The following is a 12,769-nucleotide window of genomic DNA, read 5'->3' on the forward strand; positions in this document are numbered from 1 at the left end:
AGCGAATACAGGCATAAACCTATGTTTTAACTGTAAAATTAGGGGGTCGTCTTATACACTGGAAAATACAGTATGTGTTTATTGATTTTAGAGAGAGAGAAAGAGAGAAGGAGAAAGATATAGGAACATTGAGGAGAGAGAAACATCCACTAGTTGCCTCCTGCACATCCTCTACTGGGGATTGAGTCTGCAACTTGGACATGTGCCCTGACCAGGAATAGAACCAGCAACCTCTTAGATCATGGGATGCTGCTCAACCCACTGAACCACACTGGCAGGGTGATGTCTGGCAATTTTTTATTAGATACCAGGAATTGTGGATTTTATCATGTTTAGAGCTAGATATTTTTATATTCCTACAAGTATTTAAAAATATATTTTATTGATTTTTTTACAGAGAGGAAGAGAGGGGGATAGAGAGTTAGAAACATTGATGAGAGAGAATCATTGATCAGCTGCCTCTTGTGCACCCCCCACTGGGGATGTGCCCGCAACCAAGGTACATGCCCTTGACTGGAATCAAACCTGGGACCTTTCAATCCACAGGCTGATGCTCTATCCACTGAGCCAAACCGGTTTAGGCTACAAGTATTTTTAAGCTATATGATGAGACATCGGTAAATTACTTAGAGATGGTTTGATTCTTTTGAGACTTACTTTTTATTAGCTTTGTTAGATGGGACTGGGTCTGCTTTTAGTCTAGGACTGACTTGCCCTATTACTAAGGCAACACTCCTCTGAGTTCTCTGCCTGGTGCTCCATGAATTGTGAGGTTTTCCACTCTGGTGCTGCATAAGTGCTGAGATTGTTCCCTCTACTCCACTAGAGTGTTGTTGGTTTTTTCCCCCTTGGGCTCAGGTACTTTCCTCGGAGGAGGCTTGTGCTGATGAGTGTTCAGCTGCGGACTTGAGGAAGCCCTCAGTGAATCTCTTGCCTCTGTCTGTGCAGCTCTCTCCTATCTGGTACTTTCCCATGTGAACTCTGGTTGCCTTATACTCCTCAGTCTCCTAATTCTGTTGCCTCAACTCAGGGTGACTCCTATCTGACTCAGACTTACTGTAAATTCTTTAGCAAAATAGCCAGTAAATTCTTTTTGCTTAAACCAGATTGTTTAAGAATTTTTATTACTTGCATCGAAAGAATCCCACCTGTTTATTGTGCTTCCTGGAGATCTTTCTTGTAGCATAATTGGACAAATCTGGTAAGAATTCCAACACCACACAGAGTATCTCTGCAGGGGTCCATTAAAGAATAGTTAGGGGGCTTTTGTCTGCTTAATTCAGAGTAATTTTAGACTGCTAGAGGGATAACTAGAGCTTCAAGATCCTTCACTTAATCACATCTGCAAAGTCCCTTTTGCCATATACAATAAAAATACATTTATAAATTCCAAGGATTAGGGCATGAGCATCTTTGGAGGCTACTTTTCTGTTTACCACTCATATCTTTCTACAGTAGAGGCCTGTGGGTCTCAGCCCATCTCATTTCTTCTGTTAAACTATATTTTCAAAGATTGAGAACAATGGTTTGGAAAGCATGTGATATGCAGACCTAATGGACAGTAGTTCCTGGAATAGTGGCTGCTGAGCATCTATATCTATCCTATACAATAAAAGCATAATATACTAATTAGACTGGACGTCCTTCTAGATGATGTTTTGATGAAGCTGGGCTTCAAGGGCTGAGGCAGAGGTGGCCACCAAGGCAGGCGAGGGCTGAGGGTGACAGAAGCTGAGGCATAGGCGGTGGGGCTGAGCCTCTTGCACAAATTTCATGCATCAGGCCTCTAGTCTATACCAATAAAAGGTAATATGCTAATTAGATCAGGAGATCTTCTGGACATCCTTCTGGACAAAGCCATGGTGGCAGGGCCAAGGCAGAGGTGGTTAGGGGCAATCAGGCCAGGAGGGGAGGGCAGTTAGGAGTGATCAGGCTGGCAGGGGGGCCAGTTGGGGGCAAGCAGGCCAGCAGAGGTGTCCAGTTGGGGATGAGCAGGCTGGCAGAGGGGCAGTTGGGGATGAGCAGGCTGTCCGTAGAGGGCAAATAGGGGTGATCAGGCCAGCAGGGGAGTGGAAGAGGGGGAGTTGGGCCTGAGCAAGCTGGCAGGAGAGCCAGTTGGGGGTGAGAAGGCTGTAAGTGGGGGGCAGTTGGGGGCAAGAAGGCTGGCAGGCAGATGAGCGGTTAGGAGCCAGCAGTCCTGGATTGTGAGAGGGATGTCCAACTGTCAATTTAGGCCCAACAGGGATCAGGTCTAAATCAGTAGTCAGATATTCCCTGAGGGGTCCCAGATTGGAGAGGGTGCAGGCTGGGCTGAGGGACAACCTCCCGACCCTTCCTGAACGAATTTTGTGCACCAGGCCACTAGTATATATATCAAAGCCTAAGCGACCGTTATGATGGAATGAACAGAATGACTGGAATGACCAGTTAACCAATCGCTATGATGCACACTGACCACCAGGGGGCAGACACTCAAAGCTGGAGCTGTCCCCTGGGGGCCAGTGTACTCCCACAGGGGGAGCGCTGCTGAGCCAGAAGCCAGGCTCACGCTGGCGAGTGCAGCTGCGGTGGAGGGAGCCTCTCCCGACTCCGCAGTAGCACTACCAAGTGGTGGCAGCAGATGCAGTGGGCCAGGATGAGCACAAGCAGCACGGTGCTTAGCCCTGGTTCTGGCTCCTTCCTGGCTGCCTGCAACTCGGCACACTGCTACATCCCCTGAGGGGTCCCAGGTTGCGAGAGGGCACAGGCCAGGCCAAGGGACTCCACTGGTGCATGAATCCATGCACTGGGTCTCTATTTATATAATAACATGCATCACAATTAATACAGCAAACAGCCAGTTAAATAGAAGTTGTGAAAGGATACAAACTTCCAATGCTAATTCAAATAAGTTCTGGAGATGTAATATACATCATGGTGAATATGATTAATAATGCATTTATCTTTTTATCATACACTAATTTATAACAATTTGTACTGTCTGGCTGGTGTGGCTCAGTGGTTGAGTGTCACCCATGTACCAGGAAGTCATGATTTGATTCTGAGTCAGGTTCACATGCTTGGGTTTTAGGCTTGATTACCAGTAGGAGGTATGGAGGAGGCAGCCAATCAACGAGTCTCTCTCATATCTGATTTTTTTATCTCTCCCTCTTTTGGAAATCAATAAAAATATATTAAAAAACAAAACAATTTGTACTTCACAAAGTGAAGAACCTTTACAACTAAGAGAGTTTTACGGGAAGGAAACCCCTTCTCCATATAAGTGTGTCGGCTATGGCATCAGGAATTATAAATCTGTGAGAAACTAATATCAAGTGACAAGTTACCTAGATAAACTCTATCAAGTGACAAGTTACCTAGATCATATGCAATGCTTTATTATATTTAGATATAATTTGTCACTGAACCATGTAATTTATGAGATGTCTTTATTCTAACTTGAACTTCTTTTTAGAAACCTTGAATCACAAATAGGGATATTGACAAGAAAGAATGATTTGTTGAACTTATGAGACAATTGCTTTTAGAGATTAATATTGTATATATAACATCAATCATTTAGATATATGATTTTATGGCAAGTTTATTTTGTGTTTAAGATGAGGGAATATCTTTTTTTTTGTATGTTTTAAATTTTTCTTCTTTTAGGGGTGCCTTTTGAAAAGCATTAGTTACTTGTTATCCATAATTTGGTCAGAATGAAGGCTAGACCTATTGGAATCTGAGCCAAAAGTGACTATCCCTGTACCTTGATGAAGAAAAAAGTATTTTTTTGTTTGGGACACTCTTACTAAGATGATTTTTAGAGACTAAAATGGAACGATTCTTTTACAAAGATGCATAGTAATTTATTTAGAAACCATAAGTATATTAGATAATAAATACTTCACATTGGCTATGTGTGTATTGAGGGAGATGGAGCAGCACCCAATGTCAGGGCAGGTCTCATTGTTAACATCCTCATCGAAGCCATGGGTTTAGCAGACAGAACACATATGGCAATAATAATACTAAGCTATGTTTGGTAATTTGGTGTCCTCCACTGGACTAATTTTTTGTAAAAAAAATGTTTTTATTGATTTCAGAGAGAGGAAGTGAGAGGGAGAGAGAGATAGAAACATTAATGATGAGAGAAAATCATTGGCTGGCTGCCTCCTACATGCCCCCCACTGGGGAACAAGCTCACACTCCAGACATGTTCCCTTATTGGAATCCAACTACGACCTCCTGACTCATGGGTCGACGCTCAACCACTGAGCTACGTTGGCTGGGCTAGTCTGGATTTTGAGTGAATACATTAGATTTGAGTGTTACTAGTTATGATATTAATTGAATCTTTGGTATGACACAATTTTCACTGATCTTATTAATTGCATTTCATTGCTGTTACCTTGTACCTATGTGAAAGTGTGATGTTTGAGCAACATCAGGCAGTAGTCTGTGGAGCAACCAGACAGCCATACCAGAAGCACCAGAATGTGCTGCTGTTCTTTCCCTGGGGTTAGCTTTACTTTTTATTGATTTGTCCCTGCCAAAGGGTCACATTTATAATAATCTGGCATGGGGAGTGACGTGTGAGTTATTAAAACACACAGACCTTAGGCAAGGAGAAAGGAAAAAGCTACACTCTCATTGTTGAATTAGCTAGAAAACAAATGACTTCCTAGGAGTCTAATGTATACAAGTTTTGTGGCCTCACATTTGGTAGTAATGATGTGGAAAATATGCAATAGCATTTACCAGTATTGCGACACAGAGAACCAGATCTAGAAGAGTTTATTTTGGAGGGGGACTGTTTTCTAATCTTAGGTTTCTGTTGAGACTTATGACCACTAGCTGGCATATGAATACTATTTAAAATTGGGGACTGTTTATTTTTACCATTTTTGTCTGAGTTGTTTTTCAATTTATTCTCAGTGGTTTTGGGGTGTCAATAAAAAGTCTGACTGGTAGCTATGCACAATTCTAGTTCCTTAGTCAATTAAGGCCTCACAGAAATGTAGAAATTTGAGTCCAAATTAAAGGAGACAGTCTGAGATCTACCAGTTTTTGGTAATTCCAGGTATTCAAATTTCACCTAATTTAGAATTTATAATATTTTTCCATAATGACAAACCCATGAGCAAGTATTTTAAAAGAGGCAATCAGGACCATTTGAGATAGTGTTCATGATTGAGGTACCTTTGCTGTCCTGTAGGATTGACAGAAGTCTCCTCTAAGCACCTCAAAATTTGTCTTTGCTGGCACCACAAATATGATGAGATTATGTATAGACCAGCCATTGCATGGGCCTTATATAGACCTAGTTTCCTAGTTAACAGTCAGCACTGGGCTCTTCCCCATTAACATCTGACTTCCAGCAGCTTGGAAACCTGCCCATTGACCACTTGATTCTACCACTCATCACTTCTCTAGCTTTAATAAACCTCCAAATATCAGCTTCAATCCCATACGAGAACTGTATTTCATATCCATGTCATCCTAAACAGGTGCTCTAATTGGCCAGCAGCATCTCCCAGGCAGAAATGCTAGGACTCAGGCTTCATGAATCTGAAACATGGGATTTCCAAGTTGGCTGGCTGTCCTCACTGAAAGGGGTAAGAGAATGAAGAATTCTTATAGAGATTATTATGGATCAGGGCTGGAAGTGCTGTACTCCCCTCTACTCATACTATTGGTCCCAATCAATCAGATGGCCAAATCTAACTGCAAAGGAGTCTGGGAGATATAGTCTGCCTTTGAACACAAGAAGAAGAGAAATTGGGTTCAATGAGAAGCTAGCTAGCTTCTGCCACATACAATTATCCAACTACTTTAATAGTATTGAAAACATTTTAATTACTTTTACCTTTTCTGTATTGTTTCTCACATGTGAATTTCTCAAGTTATTTTTAATGTGTCTCTAAAATATCTTTATTAAAATTTTAGTATATGTATTTCAATATATATGTATACAGTATATGCGTATCTATGTTCATAGATACATACCTATAAGCACATGTGTATATATGCATATCAAACATATGTGTGTATAATACTAGGTCACATAGTCAGGGCCTGATCTAGAAGCTGAGACCAGGGTTTGTAACTTTTAGTTGATTAAATAGTTTTATTTTATTGTATTTCAATCTCAAATTTATAGAGAAGACAAAAGGACCAGGAGTCAACACTTTAATTATTATCATCTCTATTTTAAATTATAGTAGGGGGTAGTATATATCTAAAAAAAAAAATCATACATTTGAAGCTATAAGGACATCAGATATTGGGATCTTTTTATAATTACCTTTGCCATTTCTTCCAGTTTTTTCTTCTAGTACTAACTATTTATTTATCAGATTTACTCATAGGTTTATTATAATCATTCTTTCATTTGAAGAGTTGAAAAGAGGCATAGATTTATTGACTGATTAATCAATTGATTAATATATATTGAGGGTGTAGAAAATGCATTATTAATAATCAATATATATTAATAAGGCTGAACTTTCTAAAAATGATAAGAATACAGAGACCAAACCCACATCATTTGCCTCCTTTCCCCCATATCCAAGAAAGGACATATAATGGGAGAACAGTAGGAAAAAAACAAAACAATGGTATACCTGTCAGTACAAAAATTGATCTGGCCTTGAATCAGAAATCTGACTGCAAAAAACAAAAGAAGCAGGTTGATCTAGGTGGGTATGATGAGCTTTCAGCCATAATGATGACACCGGTGTCTCCATGCCAGTTCCCAGGGTGGACAGCTGCTTCATATTATTTCTGCCAAGTAGGCATCCAGGAGGGAGTAGAAAATTCAAATGTGTTGTTCATAAAGAAACAAACTAAAATTCAAATAAACTCAGTGAGGAATTAGCACCTGATGTAGGGAAAATTGCCCTAAAAGGGACTGTCAACATTACAAACAGCAAGAAGAACAGATAGTCTTCCCAGGGTAGAATGAAGGGAGATGCTTTATTGTGGCCTGATAAGGTGAGTAATATGGAAGGATTGTTTCCAGGCAGCTGCTGCCCATTAGAATGAAGGTGGTGAGAGACTTCACTGAGAGCCCTTCAGACAAAGTTATGTGAAAGTATGCACACACCAGAAACTCCATTGAAGATATTACATTGATCATGCTCCAAGTTTTATTGTGGCTAGAATGTTTTCTGGGCAGAGAGAAAAAGGCCAGGCTTGGATTGTCCATATGTCTTAAACACTTAATGAAAAATTAGATTAATTCCTTTATATCCTCTGTTATTTGTCCAAGAGACTAAATATGCTTCAGATTGTCTTTTCAAACTTCTGCTGATTGGAATAGACATTTCTTAGCTTTCCTTTTCTCTTCCAGTTCCCTAAATTTTAATTTTTTTTTTTTTTTTTTTTGCATTTCAAGTTTAAACTTCTTAAAGGTAGAGGTAACATATATTGGTTGATTACTATGTGTCAAACTTGGTCCAAATGTTTCATCTCTTGCAATCCTCTATACAGCCCTGTAAAAGAGATAACCACATTTCACAAATGAGGAAACCGCTTTGCTCAAGAATACAATAAATGGCAGAAACACATAATTTATTGTATCTCTCATTATAAGGGCCATCCTGTTTCCCCTAGAAGACATATAAGGATTCCCAACATTGGGTTTGAGCTTGACAGGTTTTTTTTTTTGGCTCTTCTCATAACCAGTATAGCAGCTTCTTCAACTTTCCTCCACTTTATGCTCTTGGAGGCAATATAGGAGCCTTGTGTCACGTTGTTTCTTGCAATCTTGGGAAAGGTATTCTCGCAGTTTTTCCAATGGTAAAATGATGAGACTGAACTAGATGACCTCACAGATTTCTTCTAGCTGACGCATCTCTAGCCTACGGTTCAGGATGTACCATCTTCTTAGCCACACTCCTCTCTGGGATTCCAGGGAATGGCTCTCTTTGCTTTTTTTCTCATTATAGGAAACTCTTTTTTTAATTTTTTATTTAAAGGTAAAAATGGGGAAACTTCCTTGTTTGGCATACACACTTGGAAAGCAGGGTGTGATGGTGAATGTCCATTTCCCATTTATCAAGCTGAATTCAAACCCTACTATTAGTCAGTTCATCCATCTGCAATTGTCAGGAAGGCACCCCGTCACCCTAGGAAGACTCATCTGTTTTTTTTTTTTCCAGAAAAAAGAAAGCATTTGCCTTCTAGGCTGGCAGCTGACTAATTGTGCTCACCTAAGAGATTATTGCTAAAAGAGATGATAATTAACCATTCATTACTGGAAATAGGGCTGCATATGTAAATTTATGCCTCCCTTTATCCCTCTGCGTGAGGCATTTGAGCTCAGCTTTTAAGGATGGATAAAATTTGGACATAAAAAAATTGGGGAGAGAGAACATCATTACCTCCTGAAGGTTTGGCTGGAGGACATGGCATATGAAGAGAGGAATAGGAAATAAGTTTGGAGATGTAGGTGTGACCAGATGGATGATAGGGCTGAATGCTGGTCTAAGGAACACTTTTATTTTGGAGACTGGGATGTAGAATTATTTGAATAAGAATAGCAAGGTTAAGAGGTGGAGCAGATATGTAATGGAAGAGGACAGAAGGTTTAATGAGGGACATGCTGGATATGAGATGTATCCAAGACCTTATTGGTTTCTAGGGAAGAGCACTTAGGACAGTGACACTGGAGGAGAGTAACATGACCTGATATAGTTCCTTTGACTGAACCTCATATCAACCAACTTCCAAAGTAATTTAGTAGAATAGATCAGCCTCATAAGATTTTTGTAAATGCACAGCCTTAGCAAATTCATTGCTTATTTCAATCTGTAGTCATTTAAGGATGTGCATTTTCTTCAGAAGTGAAAGTGGTGAGAAATTTAAGATAAAATATAAAATAAATGTGTCAAAGCTATTGATAGAAAGGTACACAAGGTGATGTATTGCACACATTTTAAATTCAATGTATAATTAATTCATAATAACATAGGGTGAAGGAAAACTTAACAAGCCCTCAGAACAATCAAGTGAAACAAGGTATTGATAAGGACAAATAACAGAACAAATAATACACCTTAACGACATAAGTGCAAAGAGTTGTCTCAAGATAAAAAAAAATTACTGATATGTGAGAGGCAGTAAAATCCAAAGGAAAAATGAGGTGCCTACAGGTTGCCAGTTTTTATAGTTCAATGTGGTAAGTTGCCATTCACATCAAAAGACTTTCTGACTTGGGGATCAAAAGGAAAATTTGGCAGCAAGAATTTTTGAAATAGAAAATTTAAGAGAAGCAGTGAAAACCGCATTATCACCTCAGCGAGCCTTATCTTTAGTTTATTTTCTGCAGCTTGATTTTATTGATGGAGAGCGGTTATAAAGATTAGGAGCCATAAAGATAAGAGAAGTTGATAGAAAGAAAGGGTGACCTGAAAACAGTACTATATGATATGGTCAACATGGTAGAGCAATATCATAATACTGTAACTGAAAATATCAAATAAAAGACTCCCTGCCATACAGCCCCAGGAAAATAATTCTGTGCAGTAATACAAGGAGAATATTTTTGAAAGTCCCAAACTTCTTCATTGTCTTTGGGCACATTTACTAATATAACACAGGGCAGAAATCTCTGCCATTATTTCTTAGAATTTTGTGCCTAACAAGAGAAGGATTTTCTGTAAAATGTGAAGGCTTAGGCAATCAGTTACAGTGAACTCTACAAAGGGTCAGAAAATGAAATCAACCTAACTCGCTTTCTCACTGTTTAGGCTCTGAAGTCAGGAGAACTGGCTTTCACTGGCCTTTCTGTTGATCCTGTGAGTAAATGATGGGAGCCAAGGCTAGAAAGATCTGCAGAGACTTTTTAAAGGTTTAAAACTTTTGACTATATCTTTCTGAAAGAAATGGGGAGCTATGTGAAATTTCTAAAGAGAGGGTGGTAGGCAATAATATGACAGAATCTGTATTTTATAAATAACTAGAGGCCTGGTGCATGAAATTTGTGCATGGCGGAGGGGGAGTGGTCCCTTAGTTTGGTCTGCACCCTCTCCAATCTGGGACAGCTGGCTCCTAACTGCTCACATGCCTGCCTGCCTGATTGCCCCTAACCACTCTACATGCCTACCTGATCACCCTAACTGCTCTCCCCTGCCAGCCTGATCATCCCTAATTATTCTTCCCTGCCAGCTTGATTGCCCCTAACTGCTTCTGCCTCAGCCACCATCACCGTGGCTTTGTCTGGAAGGACAACCAGAAGACCCAGTCTAATTAGCATATTACCTTTTTATTAGTATAGACTATCTGGCAGGTGCTGGATAAAGTGGAATGAGAGATTTGAACCAGAAAAAAAATAAATTTAAGAACTACCCTACTTATAAAGCCTGCTCTAGATAGTATCAGAGAGGGTGGTCCGAATAGTATTTCTGAAGTAGGATGATAGGGTTAGAGGAAAAAAGAAGAAATAATCTGGAATAGATGATGTCATTGAGAGAACTAAAACAGGATAGAAGAAGCAGATTTTCAAGGAAATGGTGCCCATTTTTAATGGAAGTTTCTTTATAGATAGCCTTTGACTGAATTCCAGATGAAAGGTAAAGACAAGTTAATTCATTGTGCCATTCAAAGAACCTTTGTGTTGTTAACCAAGGGGCCCATGTTGGCTCATAAGGCCCTAGGGCTAGCAAGGACATTTGAATTGGAGGTCACAGAACAGGCCCAGTACAGGCGGTTGTGTGGGTAGGTAAAAGCATGTAAAGATATGGCAAAATGGGAATTCCAGCAGAATTTAATAGTGATGTGCTTGGCTTCCTGACACAAAATCCTGCAACCTTTGCAGTTGATGTTTTTGAACTTCCACAGAGAGCTTCACTCAAATCCAGTATCAAAGACCAATCTAGATCTTAAGCGGGGAAGAACTATTAAAAAACAATTCAAACTGCATCAAGTCAGCCTCCTGGGCATTCTTTTCTGACCAAGTAACTGGCTGAGTTCTTGTCCTCTTTTCTTAGGGTACTGAAGTAGTTACTTGATTTGTGCTCAACGTCAATCAGGACTCGAGTCTTTTTATCCTTGAACACCTTGCAGGGATTTGAATCCTGACCCTGAACTCGGGTACTCTCAAGGGGACCTCACTAGCTGCGCTAGACATCCCTGTGACCATTGTCCAGATAATTTGCTTATACACCCTACTTCCTGTTGATTACCACTTGAGTTAGCTTTGGGGGTAAAGCCTCTATGATAAAAAGAGACCTTAAACTAAGGAGGCTTAAACCAGATAGAACTTTATTTCTCTCTGAAATAACAGTCTAGGGGACAATGGTTCAGGTTGGCAGGACAATTCCGCCTCTGTGAACTCACTCACTCAGGAACCCCCGCCTGTTCCTAGGCCACGCCCACTCCACCATTGTTAGTTTGCCTCACAGGGCTCTTTCTTCAATTAATCAAGCAATAAAACAATATTTATTTTTAGAATACCATCATTACAGAAATGCCAGCCTCCAAACACTTAGGTATTAAAATGAGCAAATTTCCTATTCTCTTTTGATTGGGATTATTTGAAGCTACTAAAGTTTATATAGTTCCTGATCTGAAGTTTCCAGCACAGTGAGCTTTGCTAGTGTTTATTGCTGAAATTGAACTCAATCTGGGAGTGTAACTTCAAGACATATAAGCCACCGTTCCTCTTTCTTTGCTCATGCCACAGAACAGCCATACAGCTTCAGGACCATTTTTAAACACAGCACTCCAGAGAGTCACTGCTGGTTAACTGGGGTTGGCATGGGAGAGTAAAACAATTTGCCATCTCCTAGTGCTTGGAGACTATTTAGGTTTCAGAAATCATTATTTATTTGTTGGCGCTTATGTAAGGCCTTCCATTGATAGTTCCAGGCACGTTTTTGCTTTTTCTCTTTTGAATTTAAGACTTTTCTTTGAAAAATGATGGGGGAAACTGTGTGTTTTCTTTTTTTAAGTAAGAGATGCTCTGAATTCTCCAGGATCTCCTTGGCCAGCTCAGCCTCTGGATGTGACTAGGGAAGATTAGGACACACTGTTGGCAGACAGCATTCACAATGGGCTTGTTCTCCAGTTTTATCAGAAAGAATGCAGCAATGCTAAGAATTCCTTATTCTGAAGGTTGCACAGACACATGCAGCCAACATAAATGGTTGTGTTTGTAACAAATAGAAAGGCTCTCACAGACAGTACGTTAGCACAGCCTCCAAGTTCCCACAAGAAAATGCCTTAAAATTGACTGCAAGTCCTCAGTTAACATAGGCAATGTGCTTACCATATTAAGTTGGCCCTTGAGATTCTGCAAAGGTGGGAGAAAAGGGGAATAAGGCCTCAAAAAATAAATTAAAAAAATAAAACCTGAGATACTGACATATTAGATTGCTATGACTATATTGCCAGCAACAAGTTTCCTGCATTGCAGAATTTTTCAGAAAGGGAATGAAATAGATTTCTGAAGTTTCTGAGGCAAAGATATAGTCATTTTTATAGTGGGAAACAAAGTTGTTTTTCAGCTCCCATTCTAAAAATATTAAAGCTTTATACCCCAATAACTTGAGGCTTTTTTAAAAAAAGCAAATTTAGCCTGTTGGCAATTGTGTCCAAAAGAGCTTTCTAGAAGACCATATATGATGGTTGATTATGCTTATCAATGAAACAATGATTATAACATCACCTAGGGAGTACCCTGATAATCACTGTGTAACTGGAGCAGCTTATTTGAATACAAGGAGCTCTATGTGAGAGGATAGTTAGTTGGGAGGTGAGCAGAAGTATAAGTAATTTTTATGAT

This window comes from Pipistrellus kuhlii, unplaced genomic scaffold, assembly GCF_014108245.1.
Source record: "Pipistrellus kuhlii isolate mPipKuh1 unplaced genomic scaffold, mPipKuh1.p scaffold_m20_p_3, whole genome shotgun sequence".
In the NCBI taxonomy this organism is placed as follows: domain Eukaryota; kingdom Metazoa; phylum Chordata; class Mammalia; order Chiroptera; family Vespertilionidae; genus Pipistrellus; species Pipistrellus kuhlii.